Source organism: Hydra vulgaris, chromosome 15, assembly GCF_038396675.1.
Source record: "Hydra vulgaris chromosome 15, alternate assembly HydraT2T_AEP".
NCBI lineage: Eukaryota > Metazoa > Cnidaria > Hydrozoa > Anthoathecata > Hydridae > Hydra > Hydra vulgaris.
Genome location: NC_088934.1, coordinates 45,792,501 through 45,815,207, shown reverse-complemented (window position 1 = coordinate 45,815,207; position 22,707 = coordinate 45,792,501). Strand labels below are relative to the sequence as shown.

Below are 22,707 nucleotides of genomic sequence, written 5' to 3'. Positions count from 1 at the left end.
CATGAGAACCCTTTTCCCACCGGGCGAAAACTTCAGACATGACAGGGACTTTAAATGATGGGTGGACAACAAAAAGGTAAGAATGCTGACAGCACTGACTGACAAAATGATAACAAACATATCCGACCACGTAGTGACAAATGAAAAAAAGGAAGCACTTGGAAAAGGATTGAAGTTATACCCCACTCACAGAAAGTAGGAAGAGAAGTATACGAGGCTAGTGTGGAGAAATTTAAAAGAAAATTACGACTCAAGATGTTCTTCAAGGATATAAAGGAGCAGAAGAGATTGCTATTCTAAAAGAAATCCAGTTGGGTACCTCCAGAAACAGAGAATGGAAACATACTCGAATATTTTGGTAAGATAGACAGAGATCTAGAGGAGATGTGGAACAGAGAGATACCGAAAAAGAGAAACAATCTGAAACCAGAGGTATGGCGGGCACATACTACTGTACAAAAATCAACAAGGGAACATTCACACGATTATTACCAGACATTACCATCTACCGAAAACCAACTGACACAACGGGACTACTTCATTATGACTCACATCATCCCACACACACCATACCGGGCACCATATACAGCTAAGCTCTCAGATACTGCTCTATCATTACAGAACTTAACAACCTACAAAAAGAAATTAAATACCTTACTATGACACTAGTACTTAGAGACTATCTTCTGCACATCATTAACAATAACATTAAGAAAGTGCTTTATAAAACGCAACATGAACTCATTAACAACTGGCAAGCGCAGAAAAATACAGAACGACTAACGATAACTACATCATATACTCCCATTGGACAACAAATCAACAGCATCATTCTTAATAACTGGAACATGATTGACCCAGGCTTACAACTACAGGACATATTTCTACACAAACCACTATCAGTACATACAAACTTAAAATCTATTAAAGACGTACTAATACACACTAAACACCAACAATAATAACTGTACAAAGAATATCAGCTTTTGTTTCAACTCCTCTATCAACATCATCTAAATGGAAACGCAAAACTTTTTAAGAACAAAAACTTTGGTTCATCAAGACTCTAAAAACTAACGCGAATTTGTCATCGGCGTTCCAGGCCTCGCCTCAGTCTTGCCTCAGTCTCTTATTCAGCATAAAAGCCATATCTAAAACCGCATGCTATTCTGTTAGAACTCTGATACAGAGCGGTGAGTTTAAAATTACTTCAAATAATTTACATTCTTCGGATATTTAGGCGGATTAAGATTCCTATCAATCTTCAAATTCCCTGTATACCAATGTTTATTTATAATTCTAAATTTAGCCTTTATAACAACGACAAGTTGATATTCATCTTTAAGAACACATTTTACATCCTCGTCACGATTTAAACCAAAGGTAATATTTACTTTCAAAATGGTAAGCACACATGTTTTTATTATTTAACTTTCTTTTATTCTATTTACAATCATCTTTGTAGACACATCATATGTAATAATATTTATTAGTAAGGGGACCTATGTCTTTGTTTACTCTCATTTTACTAAGGTTTCTAAAAATATGCAGTTGTAATTTCTAAATATGTATCAATATGACTATCACTTTGTGTTGCAAGTCTGTGGTACAGAATAAATGTCATATGATATCTATGTGAATGCCTACATTGATATTCACAAGTAGATATGCAAAGGCCATGGTTAGAGTTGGCCAAGAAAAGAACAAACTAAGTCTAAAACACACCATTCCATCACAAAATACTGGTGTTTTACAAATTTTGAGCACGTGCTCGATTTTAGCAAAGTAGTGTCCACAGGGTGTCGACCATTGGTCAAGCGCCAGACCTTTGAAACTCCCTGATGACAATTAATGGTCCTGATGAGAATGTCATCTTCACACTGCATGGGTAACTGGATAATAAAACAACTACATTTTAATCATATACCACTCAATACACTGATGCTTCTCATTCTAAGATTTATACTAATATTTTTAGAATTTATATTTGCTGATTTATGGCTATAGAGTTGTACTTAACCTAAATTGGGTCATTAAAACATTACTCTAACACCTATTTACACAATAAATGTGTGAAATAGCCAGTGTAATGTACATAATACATATAAATAATTAATGGATGCCTTAGACTATATATGTATGTCCATGAAGTATATGTTTGTGCATACACATGCGTGAGCACATATATACTCATGTGTCTGTATGAATACATACGTAACTATGCGGGTGTATGTGCATATGTATGTAATTATGCATATATTTGAGGACAGATACCTATTTTTACGTCTAGCTTACGTTACACCAGTTTTAATGACTTTCAACCAGTTTTATACTAACAGCTCATACCATCGAGACATTCTATTACAGTAGATACACACAAGTACACTTCATTGACTGTCTATATTACATACACATCTATAAGACTCAAAACAGTCCACAACTCTCACTGACTCTCGTTATACTGCAACAAAGCACTGCACTTATCGACACTCATGTCAAAAAAGTGACTTACAATTGTATGAAAGTTATACTGAGCCCCACAAAGTGTCCTCTGGTCCCAGTGTCAATTCAGAAGTCTGTGGCAATCGTCTTGACAGGATACTCTGAGAATAGTCCTTTTGGGATAACACAATGGGATACCTAAACAAAATACCCTGGTGTAGACCCAGAGTGCAACTTCTTTTGGGATGCCGGTCTCTGGCGAAAGTTGTAGGTCTTCTTGTGTTCCTAGTGTACCATAAGGCGCGAATCCATACGGTACTCGAGACGTCTATGACACACTTATATCGATAATGCATGTTTACCACCCTAGTAATACAGACCACATGATAACTACATATAAAATGAATAATTCTGCTCCATCAATAATACTGTCTACACATCACACTTACTCTAACGACACAAACGACAATTTAGTAGAACAACAGTAAATGACTCTTACTTATCTGGACTATTGTTAATTGTTATGGTTTATTTTTTTCAACACTTTACTAACCGTTTTTTTAATAGTTTTCTACTTTGAGGCTCTTTGTTTTCCCACGGATATCTGTACTGATAACTCACTCTGCTAAGCTCTTTTTAACTTAGTATTCATCTGTGAGGCGTTCACTGCTCGGTGCAGCTTCACCAGAATGCTTTGCATTTACAACAAAAATACAATTTCCGCGTGGACTGCGGAGCAACTTATCAAAACCTACAAAGAAGATAACCTACAACATTAACAAACACATGCTTATGTACATACACCTCACATCCTGAATTAGCACTTTACTTTTCCCTTTTTTAATTTATTTTCATTTTTTTATATAATTATTCCTTATCTTATATTCTTATTACTAAATATTTACTGTGTGCGACACAAAGTCAGCCATGCTATACATACAGTCTGTTCGACTGACTAGAGGCTACCTGCTAAGTGTTTTAGAAAACGAATAATTCTACTCCACTTTAGATACTCCTGGTATCATTACAGTCACATGACATATTCACAGCTGCTCCTATAACTTATACAAAATACAAAACATACTTCTGTACCACAGACATTGACCTTTCAGGCACCAAACTCCATATGATTTTAGATTATTAGTTTTGAAATAAATATATATATATATATATATATATATATATATATATATATATATATATATATATATATATATATATATATATATATATATATATATACAGACAGATAGTCGCAAAATATTAATACAAGTTTCTGTTGCTATATCGATATAATTCTATTCAAATTTTTTTAGTAGTTTGATTATTTTTAAGATTCACATTGTTGGACTTTTAGTATTCACGTCTAGCTTACTTTTTACCAATTTGAATGACTTATTTTTGTACTGATTACTTATACTATCAAAACAGGCTACAAGAAGAGACACCTATACTGCATTGACTATTTTTATTACATACACAGCTATAAGAACTCAAGACAGTTCACAACTCTCACTAACCCATGTTATACTGAGACAAAGCACTGCAATTATCTTGTGTTCATACTGCACCATATGGCGCGATTCCATACCGTATTTGAGACACCCATGACACAATTAAATCCATATTGTATGTTTTTCACCCTAAAAACACAGACCACATGATAACTATTTATAAAACAAATAAATCTGCTCCATCACTGATACTGTCTGCACACAACACTTACACTTGACACTAACGACAATTTAGTAGAACAACAGTAAATGACTCTTATTTATCTCGACTATTGTTTGTTATTATTGTTTACTTTTACAACATTTTACAGTTTTTAAGTATTTTTTCTACTGAGAGGCTCTATGTTTTCCTCTGGACATCTGTCCTTTTGTACTGTTATCTCACTCTGCTTAACTCTTTTTAATTTATTATTCATCTCTAAGCCGTTCACTGCTCGGTGCAGTTTTACTAAAATGCTTTGCATATAACAAAAATATATTGGTGAAAAATGAGGATATGCATAGTCATTACACCAAAATATCTAATGACTATCATTTTCCTTTACACAATAATACTATAGGCTGTAGTTAAAATATTCTGCAAGGGAATTAAATTGTATAATAGTTTTTCCTCCGATGAAGTAATTTGAGAAAGAGGGAAGAGGGAATTCGAAATGGAAGTCATAAAATGCGTGAAAAAAATTTAAACTAGTTTATTATCATTATAAACAATGCAAACATATAATTTTATACATACACAAAATTATATAAGACTTATATATTTGTGTATATATTTTATATTACATGTTTGTTACCTGTTTTACCTATGTTTTACCTATGTTTTACGATTTTAAATAATTTGCTAACCATGTTTAAAAGTAAAATAATATATATCGATATTTCAAGATTTAATAATAAATTAAAACAATAAATATGTTAATAAATACTATTTTATTACCAACAATTTATTTCTGACAATACAACAACTGTTATTGAATTACAGGGTCGTCCACAGTTATTTTCGTCACGTCCATAATTATTTTCGTCGCGTCCACAGTTATTTTCGCCGCGTCCATAATTATTTTCATATTTCAACAATATAATTTCTCAAAATATTATCTTTAAAAAATATTACAAAAAAATTTTTTAAATCAGCATTAATTGCTTAAACTACAAGTTCTAAAGTAGAATAAAGTTTAAATATTTTAAAGAATAAAAATAACAAGTTATGACAGATTCAAATACATATAATCAAGAATTAAATTTTAATGAAATAGTTGAGTTAGAGAAGCAAATCAATGGTTGTGCTTCTTATAAGAAAGCAACTATTGAAAGCATTGAAACAATAAAGAGGATGGTAGCTAATAAAGAAAAAAACGTTGATATTTCACAAGCTACTGGGCTTTCTTTAAGAACAGTCCAAAATTGGGTAATGAAACTTTCAAATAATCCCGATGCTAAATCAAAAAAACGTGGACCTGTTACGAAGATTAATACTGACCGTAGAAGAGAAATTGAACTGTTTGTATCGGCAAATAATTCTCTTACAGCGATAGATATGGGTGAATTAATATCCGAAGAAAATAAATGCTCCACAACAACTATAAAGAGAGAATTAAAAAATATGGGTTATACTAGAAAGAGATTAAAACCAATTGTGGCTGCAAGAAACTCAGCGATGGTTATAGGACAGAGGTTTCTATATTGTACTCATGTTTCTTCTATTAATGATAATGATATAATTTTTATTGATAAAACCGGTTTTAACCTTCATCAATCAAGACATCATGGATATGCATTAAGTGGGAGTACACCTTATATCACTGTACCAACACAAAGGGGAAGAAATATAAGCCTTATATGAGCTATTTCCGTAGAAGGTATTATATCATTTCAAATGAAAGTAGGATCTTTTGATGCTGTCAGTACGAAAGAATGGATTGAAAATTCATTGATTCCAGCCCTAAATAATCGAAGGTATATTATATTATGGATAATGCTCGATTTCATCATTCAGCTATTGTAACTTCTGCAATTCAAAATGGAATGTGTGTTGTTTACTTTCTCCCACCCTATAGTCCGCAACTTAATCCCATTGAAGAGGTTTTTGGGGTAATAAAAAATAGATACAATAGAATTATTCCAAGACCAGCAACAACGGGGAATATGGAAATGGAAATATCAAATATTCTTTTAACATCTCGTAATGAATCACTACAAGGATTTTATACACATATGCGTGAATGGGTAGTAAGAGGAATCCAACGGAATGAATTCATTTAAATGAAATTTATTGACTATCTTATATCTTTATTTACATCTTTGAATTTACATCTTTGTATTTATATCTTTATTTACTTATTTGTATTTTTTCACATTTAAACTGTAAAATTTTTATTAAAATAGTATACGTATATTTTATCTAAAAACGTGTTTTGAGTGAATCTAAACCTATAACACTTTTTAAATTAAACTGATAGATTTGTTTCATTTTCTAAGCAATAAAATTTTTTTTTATAATATCAAATAATTTTAAACGTGACGAAAATAATTATGGACGCGACGAAAATAATTATGGACGCGACGAAAATAACTGTGGACGACCCTGTATTAATAGCAATTGTCGTAAACAATAAAGTATTATAATTTATAAAATATTATTATTTATAACTCAATATTTTGGCTGAAAAGTTTTATTTTTACATTAAATGTTAAACAAAGAATAATACAATTTCATTTAAAGTTTATATGTTTACATTTAAACTAAATGTGAACATATAATGTCATAATCTTTTTAAAAATGATTTTATATCAAGTTAGCACAATATCAAAACCAACACTACGATAACCATGTTCAAATCAAAGAAAATGTAAATATTTCACAGGAATGGCTTCCTAATTTGATTAGAAAAAATATGAATCTAACACGGTCCTTAGGGGTCATCCTTAAATGATGTTAGTGTTTTTCTCAATTTTTCGATTACCTCTCCGCCCTCTGTCAAACTGTGTCAATTTTTCGCTAACCCCCCGTAATATATAATGTCAGTTTTTGTGTACTCTCCCCCTAAAAAACAATAAAAATGCTTGAAACCCATTGATTTTTTTCCTGACTAAATTATACATTTATACAACAGTAGATCTCATCAAATTATATTATATGATAGTCAATATCTCATTAAATAAGTAAAATAGTGTTATATATCTTTAGCAAATAGTATTATATATCTTTAATATATTCTTCGTATGGGTTGTTGAAGTGGTCATCGTTTGAAACAATAGGTAGTGAATGCTCTCCGTGCTCAAAGGATATCGTATTTTTAAGATACAATCAAATTCGTTGCGTCAACTTCATTTTCATGTAACCCTTCAGCAGTTTCCAAACTCTTCTGCAAGGCGATAACTGCCAAGTATTTTGTCTGACGCTTGGCAGTGATACGAACAGGTTGGACTCTTTTGATTAAAGGACGTGTTATAGCTGAAGAATGGATAGAAGCGTGCTTGAGAGGCAAAGTAGATATTGCACTTTTTACAGATTCCAACAGCTAGGCTACACTGAATTGATGGACAAAACGCAATTTTTATCATACGGCAAAATTGGATATGCTTTGGCAGTACGAGGAAGATTACTTTAAATGTTTGATGCGATGAGCATAAAGACGGATGATGAAAACAATTCTTTTGCTTCTTCTGAGACATCTACTGCTTTGAGCCCGTCTCTCGTTCGGTTGACAGGGACAAGTGGCGGAAGAAATCTTGCTCTAATTAGAGTAAAGTAAGAGCTGCTAATAGACCGACAACAAGAACGATTTCTACATTTCACAATTTGAGTAAAATATTGGCTTGTACGAAGATGATCGGCAATTCAACGTTGATCTTGTAATAAAAGGCTCCTTGTCTCTAGCTCTGTCTTGTCTGGATCAATTTACTCTGCAATGGCTTGATAACCGTCAATTTGTAGATCAGACCAAATATTAGCAAAACCTGTCCAGCAAAACTAAAGCCCTGTTTTTCTAAATTTTTATCTATTGTCCTGCCTGATTTAAAAAGATGTTGGTTATTATAGGTTAAAAATTATATTAATGTTTTTACAAATTAACTTTTGTCAATGTAATTACCTTGAAAATCAAGATGAGTTCCGTAATGTTTGTGCCGAAGAATCACCCCAGATAATTCTTTACTTAGAGATACCATTAGTCGCTCAGCACTGTTGAAAGCACTGCGGTCTGGTACGTTCGTCATGATGAAAAGAGCCTCAAGGTTATTCTTCAAGAAATGGTAAATCCCGATATCAATTAATTTCTGGTATCTGGGATTTTCGTCGGGTCCTCCTTCGACGCTAAACACAACGATAGGCTTAACCATAGTTTAAGGATCTCTGGTAATAGAGTCGAATTCTTTGATATCCAAGAGCCGCTGAAAGTCTAATCCATGAGCGAAGGCGGTCGAGGATGCGTGTTTTCTTGAGCGAACAGCAATGTAGGTAAGAAAAGTAACAGCATCTGTTTTTCCGAGACCATCTTTTTTGATCGTAATTCCAGGGTATACAGATGGTATAAGCTTGTGTTTAGCAGCCACGACACAGTCGTGATCCGGGAGAGTTACCCGGTACTCCAAATGCATCAACAAATGTTTCTAATAAAACACAAAACCTTAAGTATAAAATAGTGTTACACAGTGGTAGTGGTAGAAACTAGGTATTTGTGGTTTAAACCCGTCTCTGGGCATATTTTGCAACATCTGCTAGGAAGGAGGCGTGAATTTCTTACTAAATACATTTTCGCAGTGCTCTATTATAAGACCCTAATGGCACCTAAAGTAGGGCATCTAAAATAAAAGCATATATAATATATATATTATAATACATATTCTATATACGATAATAATAGTTTAATTAAGTTTATAGTATAGTTTAATTAGGTTATACTAATGCACATTGCAGTATTATAATAAAATTTGTTGTCTTTACATTTTATTATCGCTGAAAAGAGAAAAATGAACACAAAATAATTTAAAAAAAGTACATTGAATTATAGGAAATTGGAGAAGTATTGTGAAAGTCTCATGCTACAAAATATGAAAAAATTTTCGAATGTAGGAAGATGCAAAGGATTAAGTCAAAATGTATGAGAATTAAAGAAGGAACATTCTCAAATTTAGATAATCTTGTTTTTAAATGGCTCTTAAATGCAAGGAGTAGAAACGTGGCAGTATCAGCAACAATTCTCAAAACAAATCCAGAGAACTTGCTGAAAAAATTAATATAAATGGATTTCAAGCGTCTGATAGTTGGTTTGATTGTTGGTTTGATAGTGCACAGAACCTTTACTTACAGATGAATAGTTGATAGAAGAAGTTAAAAATGCAGTGAATGAACATGATGCTAATGACGAGGAAGATAATGATGATAATAATGCAATCAATCCAGTTTGCCCAAAAGTTAGTGATATTTGAGAGGCACTGCATGTGTTGTATGAATATTTGCCCATCAGTCTTACAAGTCTCAATTATATTCAATAGAGATGTTTCTTCAAAACTAAGACAGAGTGACAGAACATTTTTTAATTTATAATGTATTATTTTTACCTTTGAGATCAAAACTTTTGGTAACTCAAATTGTTTTAACTTATCGACCAAAGTTTGTGTAATAGAATGTCCCAATAACTTGAACATTCGCTAACTCAAACTATTTTTTAGGTCCCTTGGAGGTTCGAGATATCGGGAGTTATATATATGTGTGTGTGTGTGTGTGTGTATATATATATATATATATATATATATATATATATATATATATATATATATATATATATATATATAGATTGAAATATTATTAAGAACTCTAAAAATGAAATATATAGTATTTGCTATTTTTAATATAACAATAATAAAATATCATCAAAGAATAATGCCAGATGGAAAATACTGTCTAGTTCTTATTCAGCTTTTTTTCAATCAAATCTAACTCATTAATTTCGTTCCGCTTTGCTTTACACAACTTTTTTTGATTATTTGACTCTTTTAAAAGTACTTTTATTTTCTGCGTCAATGGCAAGTTTGTCCGACTCGTTAGATAACAACTCAATTTGACTTTGAAGAAGTCGTTGTTTTGCTCAAACAGCTTTTAACTCATCATCGACAATCTTTCGTTTTGACGCCACATTGTCACTTTCTTTTTTTAATTTTTGCTTTCTCAAGTCTTCATGGTATGAGCTGCTTGCTTTTCTAGCATGTTGCTGCATTTCTTTGGTAATTTTGATGCTTTCAGGAGTTTCTCCTGAAGATGAAAGGTGGTCTTCAATGATACGTAAAGCAACAAGGGATTTCTCCTTCAAGTTTTGAACTAAAAGTTGCTTATTTATACTAAAACCACGTTCTATTGATGACTGACCATGCGAGAGCACAATGATCAATTTAAAAACCTTTCAAACTTCTTCATAAGCTGTATTTTTCCCAATGAAGTCTGAATAAAATTGGTCAAGTCGATCATTTTTAAGGTCAAAATATTAAAATGCGCTTTTGTTGATGTCAACAATTTCAAATAGTTTTTTGTATTGTTCTTTCGCAAGCTCTGCAGACTTTGTTGACAGACGATTGCAATTTACTAGTTTTTGTAAAAGAACAGAAAAACTTTTGACAGTTACTTCGTTTGCTATCATTGGCCTTTTGGATTGGATTTACAGATATAGCAGAGCGTACAATGGAAAACTTTAATGGACTTGTCAAAAAGATGTGCCAACAAAACTGCTAAAAACTCCCCAGCTTCACTTTTAAATGCAACTACTCTGTAATCGGTAGAGGTTAGATTTGCTTGGTCAAGTTTTAAACGAGAAGCAAATCCAATATCATTTTCGGCTGGAGGTTTTCGAACATTTCTATTGTTTATATCAAGTTAAAGCAGCTGATAAAGTCCATCACATTTCTACAAGACATCTTTGAGAATAAATCAGCTCAATAACTCTTTGATAATATCACCAAGAATAGCACTCATAAAGGGTACCATGGGTTTATCTGTTTGAAAACCTTTTAGAAAGACATTTATCTCAGATACCATTTCAAAGAATTTCAATTTTGCTGGTAAAATTGGATCATGTATCATAGCTTTTAGTCTCTGCCAACTTTTATTATTGACATCAGGTAGCTTGCTTTTTTTTAAAACTAATGTATGTTACAAATTTTTGTAACCATCAAGAAGTGATTCAGCTTTTCGTGCACAGTTTTCATTTTTGCACCACCTTTGTCCACAAAATTGAAGTGGATATTCCAGTGTTTTAGCAATATTTTCATAAGTTTCTCGCCGTGTGGGCGAATCGTGTAAGAATTGTCACATTGATTTCAAAGCATCATTTATTTTCCAGCCACTTGCTTTTGCACCAGCTTTCAAGCTTCCGTAAATGGTGTGAAGACCACATGTTCCTGTATCAATAAGAGGATTTAGTTCTTTCTCTTGCCTTCGTTCACTGAAATTTTTGAAAAATAACAAGTTGACATTGGGACCATCGGAAGACACTTGTAAAATCTTTGCATTGTCAATTTCTGATATACCACTGAGAAATGTATTTAAAACATCCTCAGCAGTGGAGCGTCCCATAAACTCTGAATTAAGATATCGAGTATTAACGATGTCGGATTTTTCATTCCAAAACCTGACTAAAAGATCCATTTGTCCTTTTTGAAATATTTGATTAAGTGATTTGTCAAACGAAATAGTGTAATATGGAGCAGTTGAAAGTGTCAATAATAGCTCACTTCAAAAATATGGAGCAAGTCCATATGTGGCCACATACCCAGCCTTTGTTCGACCACATTGAAATGTCTTTGCAATATTGCTATCAGGAAACATTTTTTGAACATTTTTCCAGAATTTGACGAGGAACTCATTGAATGCCTTGAGTAAACAGTATTTAAAACATCCGATACCCGACATCCTGGACTAGAGAAAAGAAAGCCGTATTGACGAGACTTGTCAACAATCGAAAAGGGGTCAGTCAGAGAAAAATAGGTATTAAACTCGATGTAAATCAATCGCCAATTCGTCGTCAGTTAAAAAAAATGAATATTAAATATAGAAAACGTGAAAAGACTCCGAAATTCACTATAGAACAACAAATAAAGGCAAAAAAAAGAAGCAGGAAACTAGTTAACCAACTCTATAACACAAAATCGCTTCTAGTCATCGATGACGAGAAGTACTTTTGTTTGCAGGGGACAACATGTCTGGAAATTCTGGATACTACACAAACAACAAAAAGACATGCCCAGAAAGTGTTCGTTTTACAGGAAAAGAGAAATTTCCAAAAAAATTATTAACGTGGATAGCCATATCTGATCGTGGTATGTCCGAGCCATTGTTTCGCACTTCCAAGGCTGTAGCGATCAATTCATCAATCTATATTAATGAATGTTTAGAAAAACGACTTCTTTCATTTATTCACAAGTATCATGGAGACTTAAACTATTTCTTTTGGCCAGATTTTGCAAGTTTTCATTATTCTAAAGATTCTCTAAATTGGATGGACCAATATGCCTATTACGTTGATAAAGAATCCAATCCCCCAAATGTGCTTCAAGCACGACCAATTGAAAATTTTTGTGGACATTTGGCACAGAAGGTTTACGAGGGAGATTGGCAAGCTTCATCAGAGCAAGTTTTGATTGATCGCATTAAACTAAAACTACAAGAAATTGATTTAAACTTTTTACAGTCGCATATGAAAGGCGTCAGAGCAATATTGAGATCAATTGCAGATGGTGGTGTTTTTTCATATAAAAATAATATATTTTTATTAAAAGATAAATGCTTTATTTAAAAAAAATATAATAGTAGTTTGTTTTTTTATTTATAAATAAGTTATTGACGTTTTTATTTTGTCCGAAACTTCCGCATCACCCGTTAGCTTCAGAACAAGTTTCTAGAATAGGAGGTGGTGAAGTTAAAGGTGATAAATATGATTTGATGGTTTGTTCTAAAGGTTATCTTTGTATATGCTTTTTTCTTCTCATATGCGATGTTAATGCAGCCACTCCCATATTAGAATCATTGATTTTACTAAAGCAATAGATACACTTAACCATTGTTTCATTTATCTTCCGAACCCAGGGTTTAAATTGATCATCATACAACCATTTTTCTTGAAATGCACCCTCATTCTAAGGCATTTTCTTAATCTATTACACTAAAAGAAAATACATTTTGAAAAATCCAAACATAGTTTTAAAAACTGACTGCAATTTAAACTACGCTATAAACATTTAACTAATTAAAAAATATGAAAAATTCCTAATCAATCATATAATTCTTATCATGTCAAGCATTTTAACAGATATATTAAGTAGAAGCAACCAACTGCGTACTATACTTTACATTTTGAAATACTTATCTTAATCAAAATATGTTTATATTGGTGAGAGGGAAAATATACTTGATTATAATATTATTCATAAATCAGAACTATAAAATTTAACCTCTTGAAAATTTAATTTAAAATTTTAACTATAGAACCCATGTTACTTAAAAATATGATTAAAAATTTTGAAATTTAAGTCCTTGAATTTAAAAAATTCCAAGACTTCTCCAGGATTTAGGAGAAAAAATGAAAAATTCCAGAACTTTCCAGGACACTAGTCGAATTCCAGGAATTTCCAGGACTGTAGGAACCCTGTGTTTGGAATGAGATTCATTCTGAGGACTGATCAATTTAACAGGGACTGTTTTGATGTGTCTTTTGCCTTCTAATGTTCCGTAACTTCTCGGAAGTAGACGAATATAAAGGGCGCTTTTGCTAATTGCATATCTAATTTTGATCATCTCGGATGTCAATTCGTCGAGAGTTTTTATGCTCTAAATAATAAAGAAATATATTTGGATATAATTAACTTTTTTACAGAAAACGGGATTTATTTCGTAAATTATATTCAAATCAAATTTTGAAATTAGTTGTTAACATTACAAGGATATTTACAATAGTGCAAGTACTAATTAAGAGAAAAATTCTAACAAATACAATATTAACAAACATAACTAGGCTATCATTACCCGAAGAACATCTGACCGACGTCTTTCATTAGTGGACGAACCATGGAGTGCAATTACCTTCAAAAGAAGAGGTTGATCTACTTCTAATGACGGTCGACCAGGTTTCATTCTGATTTTTAGTTTTTCTTTGACTTCTGGATTCTCCAAGCAGATTTCCTCCATTCTAGCTTTTTTGAGTTCTCTAGTTTTCTTCTGTTAAGCTTGATCATACTTTTTTTGGCCAGTTCTTTACATAGATGAGCTAGTTTCTTCTTTTTCTTTTTCAAATCATCCTCTTCAGCTTAGGCAATGAATCCACTTCTCTTTCTAGTCTTTAGTCCAGCAACTTCACAATTTAAAGCTGCAATCTCAGAATTGAGTCGATCTTGACCACTGTTTTTGCATATTTTTGATTTTTCGTGGTCAACAAACTCAAAGTTGTTGATCATTAATAACAGATCGCTCATTGGTGAGCTCAACAAACTGTCAGCAATTCTTGTCAAATTCAAGTGGTGATAAGTGCTTGCTCTTGAACTTCATTGCTTTTTCATTAAATAAATTGATTAAATACATTACTCTTGATTCAAGATCCTTATGCACCAGTTTCTCTTTTTTTAATGAATTCCATATACTACGGACTTCTTTCTCGATATTAGCCTTTTTTATCGGGATGAGCATTTCCATCAATAAGTTAAGTAATGCGGTTTTATCCATATTTTAATATTGATTTATTAATTTTGTTTACATCACAATCAGAACAATGATTTCGCTCATCGTTAGCGCAAGCTTTTTAAAAGAGTTTCTTCAACCCGCTAGGGAGAAATTAGCGTTTCGAATTTTCAATAGACTTTATGTGTTTGCATTGCATCACGTTTTACAATCAACTAGAGAGCAATTAGAGTTTTGTATTTGAAATAACGACAATTTAATTTCTATAAATGACAAATTTATGAGTTTACTTTGAACCACATTTTATAATCCGCTAGGGAGCGAATAACGGTTGCGAATTTTACATACAAAGAGTTAATATTACTAACATAATTTGATTCGCAGTCGAATGGTGATATATTAATAAAAAGATAATAATTTTTATTTTACTTTAGTAGTTATTATAAGTTAATGTCTTAAACTTATTATATTAATTTATAATATTTTATTATAAATAATTTGATAAAATATATCAAATTCCCCGCATTTAATAATAATTTCCCCACAAACAAAACATCATTTCTATACCATTTTTAGTAGATGTAAATGCCGTTAAAATCTGCTCATTAAAACTAAAAAAATTATTTAAATTGACGATTTAAATTTTCGGCCTCAACACCCCCTCCCCATTGTCAGTTAGTGTCAAACTTTCCAGCACTCCCTTCCCCCCCTATATTTACTGACATTATTTGTGGATGACCATGGCTATCTTTATACCTACAGGCCGTGTAAACGTAAAAAATGTGCGATAAACTGGGGGCCAGTTTTATTTAATGTTAAAAAAGCGAGACGTTAAGAAGTTCACTTGAAGAAATAAACTGATAAAAAGTTTTTTTTAAAGGAAATCGTTGTACTTACGCTATATTGTATAAGATAGAAACGTATCCATTGTTTTTATAGTTGATATAAAAATTTAAAAATGCCAAAGAAATGTTGTGTGATAAGTTGCAATGGCAACTATAATAAAGAAAATAAAGAAAAAGTGTTTCAGTTACCAACTGATAAAGAAGAACGTGCTCGATGGATTTCTGTAATACCACGGGATAATATACCTGATAGTGACAATACTGTTGTATGTGAGCGTCATTTTCCACCCAATTATATAACAATAATTAAGTATGGTAAAATGAGACCTGTAATAGAATATCGTATCCGGCTAGAATATCGTATCCCCCATAAGAAAATTGAAAACACAGATGCGATTTAAAATTATAGAGTTTAGAAGTGCACCAAAGCCGTCCGAAATAACAAACAAATGAGTTTTTTGGAAAATCTTATTGATTTATAGCAGTGGAAAATATAATTTTTGACATGAGTTCTAATACATTTCCTAGTTAAATTAGAAAGAGTTAAATAATATTGAAAAAATTAAATATCATATATCATATCATATGACATGATTGACCATATGACTTATGGTCAATGATGTTCAAATAAAACTTACCATGGGGGATATGATATTCTAAGCAACAAATTCATTTGATATATAAGGTTATACAAACACGTATGTTACAAGTAGTATTATAAGTATCAATATGAAACAAATATTTATAATAGATCTATTAAAATAGATCTATTAAATTAGATCTATTAAACAGTTTTTTAGGGTTTGCTTTTTACTGCTTTTATAGTAATACTTTATAGTATAATGTATTAGTTTATGCAATAAAATTTATACAATACATATTAGCATTTTAATTCTAATACTTATTTTGAAAATGAAAATGCTACTCTCTCTCTCTCTCTCTCTCTCTCTCTCTCTCTATATATATATATATATACATATATATATATATATATATATATATATATATATATATATATATATATATATAATTAAAGCATATATATATGTATATATATTATTAAAGTATAAGTCTATTTACTTATTTCAGTTATAGACATATTATATATAGTTCTGGTATGAAATCAAAACGTAAGTTTTATTTTAAATTTTACCAATATTATATTAACATTATTGTTTTTCTTTTGTAAACTTTATCAAGTATTTGTATTTTACTTTTCGCAGATAATTTAAGGTTATATTTTGTAATAGCCATAAGAAAACATAATTACAAGATTCAACTTAATTTTAAAATAAAAGGGAACCTTATGGACCAAGATTTGATATACTTATTGACAAATCAACAAAAAGATGACTTATTGTTGACTTTAGGCAAATTCTCAAATAATCTCAAGGTAAGTGTTATATATAAGCAAATAAGAAATTGATTATCTATGTTTAAAGTTGTTTAAGTTGTTTAATATTATTTTAAAATAAAGAAAAGTTTAAAATTTTATTTTTTTATTTAGGATAGTGATTTTACATTTAAAGTCTTGGTCCCTGAAGCAATATTATATCTGTTTGCTGAATTGGAAGAAATCTCAAGAAATAAAGTATTGTTCATTAAATTGCAACATTCTGCATAAAAATTAATCAAACCTTGTAATATGCTATGATAAAATCTTGTAATTAAGCATTATGATTGTTTGATTTCTAAACAAAATCAACCAGTCATTATTATTATCCATATTTTTAACATTATTAGTTTATTACAGACAGAGGGCTGCATATATATATATATATATATATATATATATATATATATATATATATATATATATATATATATATATATATATATATACAGCTGCGGACAAAACTACGTGAACGATTGCAAATAGTTTTTTTTAATGAAATTTTCAATGTCTTAAAATAAGTTTATAGTTTAATATTATATATGGTTGGATAGAGCGTTTTTTGCTCTATAAGACTGTGTAAAGTGTATTCTCTAATAATTTGTTTAAAATTAAACATATCTAAATGTTCAAAAAGCTTCAAATATTTTGCGCGACAAAACCACGTGAACGATTATACAAACGTAGAAGAATAATTTTACTAACATCAACAAATAATAGATTCTAAAAAAAAAAAAACATTAATATTTAGTTGCATAGCCTTTAGAATCGATAACGGCCTTGCACTGTCTTGGCATAGATTCTAAAAGAGTTTCTAGTAACTGTTTTGGTAATGCCTCCCATTCATACTGTACGGCTCGAAAAAGTTCATTCGGTTTTTGAAATTTGCGACCTCCCAGGCGTCGCTCAACTTCAATCCATAAATTTTCGATTGGATTTAAGTCGGGAGATTGGGCAGGCCACTTCAAAACCGTTATGCTACTATTTATGAGCCAATTTTTTACAGTCAAAGCTGTATGTTTGGGGTCATTATCATGTTGATAAACCCAATTGTGAGGCATTTTTTCTAAAGCGTGTGGCAACATTTGATTAGATAATATTTCCCTGTACTGTAGTTGGTCCATTATACCGTTTACACGGTACAACGGACCAATTCCAGCCCAGGAGAAACACCCCCAAACCATTATATTGCCACCCCCAAATTTTACAGTTGCTATTGTATACTCTTTTGCAAATCTTTTACCTACTGGACGCCTAACATAACCTCGACCGTCGCTGCAAACCATGTTAAATTTACTTTCATCCGACCACAAAACTGTTTTCCAATTTTCAACCGTCCAGTTTAAGTGATCTTTAGCGAACTGTAGGCGATCTTTGACGTGCCTGGGCTTAAGGAATGGTTTCTTTGCAGGTCTGCGCCCATAAAGACCTCCTTCGTTTAAACGCCTTTGATTCGTTCGTGTGCTTACGTTTTCCATGCCTGTTTGCAGAAGAATTTCAGGGGCTGTCAAATGTGGATTCTCAAGAGATTTTCGCACAATTTTTCGATCAGTACTAAAAAATAAAATGTTAAACATTAAAATTAACATTAATATTATTAAGAATAAATATTAAAAAAAATAAAATTAAAGGATTATTACCGCTTATCCGTAATACGTGGACGACCACCTTTCTTAACGATCTTTTTGCTCTTTTCTGGGTGTATAATTTTATGTATTCCACTTTTTGACATCTTCACATGAGCTGCAATTTGCCCAATGGACCATTTTTCTTCTTTGCGCAAACGCAAAACCAAGCTTTCAATTTTTGAATCAGTTTGACGAACCATTATAGTTTAATTTTTTTAATTTTTTGATGTTAAACAGAATAATCTTGAGAAATTTAAATGATTGTAAGTTCTTAGAATACCAAAACCACATGAACGATTTTTAAAAGCACTGATTTCGATGTGAATATAATATAATTTGCATCAAAAATGACGCTTTTATAAATCGTTCACGTGGTTTTGTCGCTCAAAATTTTCGAAATTATTTTAACGTTTATACATGTATGATTTTATACGTATTATTAAAGAATACACTTTACACAATCTTATAGAGCAAAAAACGCTCTATCCAATCATATATAGTATTAGAGAAAAAACTTTTTTAAAGGTGTTGAAACTTTTGTTTCAAAAAACTATCTGCAATCGTTCACGTAGTTTTGTCCGCAACTGTATATATATATATATATATATATATATATATATATATATATATATATATATATATATATATATATATACATTCATATATATATATATGTATATATATATATATATATATATATATATATATTTATATATTTATATCTATATGTATATATTAATTATGTTTTACTAGGCTGAAGTATTGCTAAGTTCTTACTCTTTGCAAAGGTATGATTTTCATGATTAACTGGTGAAAGGTGTCATTTTATAAAATTCAGTACTAAATTTGATATTTTTTTATTAACTGATTATTCCAGGAATAAAGCTAGAATAAATTTTCATACATTTTAAATTTTTAACTGATTAGTATTGCTGTGATTGCTTCTAATTTATTCTAGATTGAATTAGTTCCATTAATTGAAACATCCTAATTATTTATGCAATTTTATAATGTACTAATGGCAAATTGCCAATGGCAATCAAGTATATTGATTGATTGAATGACTGATTTCATTTCAGAACCAATGAGTTAGTGAGTAAATTATCTGATGAAGACGATGATTTTTTTTTAGGTTATAATTTTTTTCTATGATTATTTGTTTGCTTTGTCGAGACAGTACATTATATGCTCAATAAGTTAAATCCCATGGGACTGTAGAAAATTGTTCAACTAATCAAAATCTGTTTCATATATAATGCAACTTTCACTTGCTGGTGGTTCCTCTTACAGCCTGTTGCCTATTTTTGAAATAAAATGTAACACTCCTGCCTGTTACTATTTTTAAATAAAATAAAACAAATTGTTATTTTTGTATGCATATTTTTTTTTTATTGTTTTAGATAAAAATCTGGTAATAGGAAAGAAGGTTTCACACATATATTGATTTTTTTGTTTATTTTTTATGCCTAATATTTATATTATGACATATATTAATTGCTTATTTTATGATGACTCTATTAATTTTTTTTTACCATTAGAATCTTTTGAGCGTTAGTTATAGTGCAAATGAAAACAGTTCCAAAGACGAATCATCACAAATAGCACAGGTTGATCTCTATTTAAATGATAATTAAGTATTATAATAATTTAAATAGTAATTTAAATTATTATAAAACTTGACAACAACATAAATAATAATTTCATTATTTATGTTGTTGTCTGTAATAGAATATGACATTTCTCATAAAAACACAAGAGTAATTTTAAGTTATAGTATTTAGAAAAATAAAAATAAAATAATTGAAATATTATAAGTAATCAAAAACTTTGAAAAATACGCAAGTTGTGTAAAATATATTTTTATACTTAAAAAATTTATTTTTAATACTTTATTGATTTAAAAGGAAAATATAGTTTTCTACATTGATATTCTAATACCTTTCTAAATGCCTAGTCAAACTAGAAAGAGTTCAATGATGTTCAAATAATACATATTAAATAGAACCAATATTTTATTAAGTTGTATGCAGGTTGTGTTAGTATGTATAATATAAATTTTAAAAGTTATTATTATATAACAATACATATTTTTAATTATTTTCCAGCCTACAATGGAAAAGGAAGAGAACAAACCACAATACTTTGATAATTTTATCCAATATTTGACGGAAAACATATATCCACCTGGTCTTGGTAAAAATGATAAACGTTCGTTTCGAAGTGTGGCGAAAAAATTTTGTGTAGAAAGTAAGATGGTTAATGATATACAAGTTTTACATTTTTTTAGCGAAACTGCTTTTTAAGTTGTTATTTATTTGTAGATGGTAAACTCAAGCGAAAAGTGACTGTTTATGGAAATTCTGTATATGCAGATGTTATTGTAGACCAAGAAGAAAGAACAAAAATATTTACAGCGGAGCATGACAGTCCTTTAGGTGGACATAGTGGCCAAACAAAAACAAAAGCCAAAATTATGGAAAAATATTATTGGCCTAATATCAGCGGAGACATTATAAAATGGGTAAATTGTTCACTTTTTAAAAGAGGAGTTAACTTTTAACATTTTTACTTTCTCTATAGAATTCCTGACTTTCAATGTTTAAATTTTGTTTTTATAAATTATTTAAAATAGCCTGACTGTTTTAAATCCTTTAAAGGCCCTACCAAGATATACACTCTAGACAACTCTATATAACACATGTTTTTTTATCACAGTTTTTAACTAATGGTTTAATAGTAATTATAACTAATATTTATCTCACAGGTAAAACAATGCAAGCGTTGTCAAAAATCTGGTCAGATGCTTTCCGTATCAGAACCTTTACATTCAATAAAGGTAAAATAAAATGGTGTTAATATAAAACAAAATTTTTCTATTGCCTTTTTTCCATACTCAAAAATATAGAATTTTGTAAAATAATTAATTTAATAAGAATTTTAGCTAAAAAAACTGACTAAACCAAATACAGCAACAATATTTGAGCTAATTTTTTTAGACTACACGAGTTTGGGAAATTGTTGGGATAGATTTTGCTGGCCCGTTTACGGAAACATCAATGGGAAATAAATATTTCATGAGCTGCACTGATCTATTTTCAAAGTGGCCTGTTGCTTATGCCTTGCCAAATAAGGATGCTTTAACGGTAGCAAAGTCGATAAATAAGTTAGTAACTACATTTGGGTTTCCATCTGTGATACTTTCTGACAATGGTACAGAGTTTTGTAATGAGGTAAGGACTTATATATAAGTTTTTAATTTTTTAATTTAAAACAAAAGTACTTCGATGAGTTTACGAAAATTTCACTGTCTTTCTAGTTGAACAAGGAAATGTATAAGTTGTTAGGAATAGAGAGAAGAAAAACGGCTGTCTATCATCCTCAAACAAATGGCCAGGATGAAAACAAAAACAAAAATATAAAAAGGCATTCATTCTTATTTTGTGTATTTTTAAATTCTGCACTGGTCATATAAAAACATTGAAATTAAAGTATTGTTTCAGTCAATTTGTCAATTTACAATTATTTCAGTTTTATATTTCATATAATATATTTAATATTGTTTCAGTCAATATAACATATTTCAATATCATATATTTAATATTGTTTCAGTCAATTTAGTCAATTTACAATTATTTATTGTACTAATTTTTATTAGAAAAATAAGAAAACTAATTGATGAAAATCAATCCAATTGGGATGAATTTCTTGATGTAGTTTTGTATCCACTACGAATTGAAAGATAAACCTCTACAAAAGTTTCGCCATTTGAGATAATGTTTGGGGGTCGCTTACCTGTTTTTAGTTGTGAATTAAAAGATGTAAATACATTTTCTTACATGTACTTAAGTGTTTAAAAAACACTTAAGTACATTTATTTAAAATATTACAAGTGCATTTATTATAGGAATTGCATAATATTTTAAGGAAATTCCTGTTTTTGGTCCTACAGAGGAAGAAGTTGTAGTTGAAGTTGAAAAAATAAGTTCCATGTTGAAAATTTAACGAATCTAGTTGCTAAGGTAGTTACTTGAACTGTAGTTACTTAGTTGAGATAACACATTAATTGTACACATTATCTTTAGAAAATTATAGTTGTATTTCAACACTCAATTGATTTTAGAACATCAAAGATGCTCAAGCAAAACAAAAAAAATACTATGATGCTACAGTTCTGAAAAATTATAAAGTAGCTTTAGACCCCATTGTGGTAGGAGATAAAGTTTTA

General features: G+C 30.3%; 1 long non-coding RNA gene across 1 annotated transcript; it reads left to right on the top strand.

Annotated features, from left to right (window-relative positions):
• The first annotated feature begins 20,882 nt into the window (after window positions 1-20,882).
• LOC136092235 (uncharacterized) lies at window positions 20,883-21,561 on the top strand. The gene is made up of 3 exons (XR_010644284.1): window positions 20,883-21,003; window positions 21,247-21,318; window positions 21,479-21,561. It is a non-coding gene; the product is annotated as an uncharacterized LOC136092235 (long non-coding RNA).
• The last annotated feature ends 1,146 nt before the right edge of the window (window positions 21,562-22,707 follow it).